The 1,754-nt window shown below is 41.4% G+C and overlaps 1 protein-coding gene across 1 annotated transcript in view; it reads left to right on the top strand.

The window, feature by feature from the left end:
• CDK5RAP1 (CDK5RAP1 mitochondrial tRNA methylthiotransferase) overlaps positions 1-1,754 on the top strand; it is a 102,972-nt gene that overhangs the window by 3,792 nt on the left and 97,426 nt on the right. The gene's annotated exons all lie outside the window — the stretch shown is intronic.

Genomic DNA, 1,754 nt, shown 5'->3' with positions numbered 1-1,754 from the left:
CCCAGTGTCTGTGGTTTGTACCTTGGCCTGTGGGTGCTGTAGTGGCCCCTGTAGTTGCAAGAGGGACCAGACCCAGGACTGGAGCCCCTTTCCCTAGAGAAGAGCAGACCTTTAACCACAGGGCCAAAAAAGAATCTATTGGTTATCTACTATTGCATAACAAATTACCCCCAAATTTCACAGCTTAAAGCAGTGAACATTTATTTTTTTTCCAGTTCTGTGGATTAGGAATTTGAGAGGGGCTAAGCTGGGTTGTTCTTGCCTCAGGGTCTTTCATGAGGATATAGTCGAGGTGTCTGCTGCACTCATCTGAAGGCTTGACTGGGGCTAGAGGATCTGTTTCCAATATTTTTCACTTATGGATGTTGGCAGGAAGCCCTAGTTCCTCACCACATGGGCCTAACTATAGGGCTGCTTGAGTGTGCTCATGACAAGGAGGTTGGCTTCACCCAGAGTGAGTGACACAGAAGAGAGGACCAAGAGGGGTCCACAATGCCTCTTATCACCCAGTCTTGGATGTCACATACTGTCACTTTTGCTTTATTCTATTCATTAGAAGTGAGTCACTTATCCCAGCCCACGCTCAAGGGGAGGGGAATTAGGCTCCACCTCTTGAAGAAAGGAATGTCAAAGAATTTGTGGACCTATTTTATGTATTTATTTAAACATTTTTTTTTGTGTGGACCTATTTTAAAACCATCATAGAGAGCCTCTCGCTCCTTTCCTACAGAAGGGAGGACGCTTGGAGTGTGCTTCGTGGAATGTTTCTTTGGAATCTGTACCATGCAGCTGGCTGCATATGAGCCCCAGTTGCTTGCGCTGTCCAGAAAAATTACCGTGATGACAGTAACAATAGCTTACATTTAGAGAGTGCTTGCTATGTGCTAGGCACTGTACATACATTTCCTCATTGGATCCTCACCATGTATCTATGTTGATAGGCACGGCAGTCTCCATTACACAGGTAAGAAAACGGGGGCTCAGAACAGGAGAGTGACTTGCCCGAAGTCACACAGCTATGAAATGTCTGAGCTTGATTCAAACTAGGTTTTTCTGACTGCAGAGCCCTTGTTCACCTTAGAGACTTTCTGGCCCTGCACCATCCACTAGAAATATAATGCAAGCCACATTTGTAATTACCAATTTTCTAGTAGCCATATTTTTAAAAGTAAGAAAAAATAGATGAAAATAATTTTAATAATACATTTTATTTAACCCAGTAGATCCAAAATGTTACCACTTCAACACATATTATCAAAATTCATTAATGAAATGTTTTACATTCTTTTTCTCATACTGTCTTTGAAATCTGGTGTGTATTTTATACCTACAGCACATCTCTATTCAGATACCAAATTTTCACTGGAAACCTTTGATTGGTATTTAGATTTCATAAAGTTTCCAGTTGAAAAAATTAGATTCCCATAATCAGGTATTTCCAAATGTACTAAGGTTTTCCAATAACTGAATTATCCGTTTTTAAATTAAAATCCATTAAAATGGAATTAAATTCAGTTCCTCATTCACACCGCTTGCATATCACATGCTCAGTAGCCACATGTGGTTAGTAGCTACTGCAGTAGACTAAGCAGTTCTAATCAAGGTCCCACACGAAACTGAGGCCCACATAGATTCACGTAACAAGCCAGAGCCAGAGCTTGTTCTAGAAACCTGGGGAAATGCAGGTAAGCAGAGATATTCCAGCTTTGCCCACCTCAATCTGCCTACCCATTCGTCAATCCACTGTTCATTTT

Source organism: Neophocaena asiaeorientalis, unplaced genomic scaffold (genome assembly GCF_003031525.2).
Source record: "Neophocaena asiaeorientalis asiaeorientalis breed wild unplaced genomic scaffold, Neophocaena_asiaeorientalis_V1.1 scaffold82, whole genome shotgun sequence".
In the NCBI taxonomy this organism is placed as follows: domain Eukaryota; kingdom Metazoa; phylum Chordata; class Mammalia; order Artiodactyla; family Phocoenidae; genus Neophocaena; species Neophocaena asiaeorientalis.
Note: the sequence above shows the minus strand (reverse complement) of the source record. Positions and strands in the feature narration are given on the sequence as shown.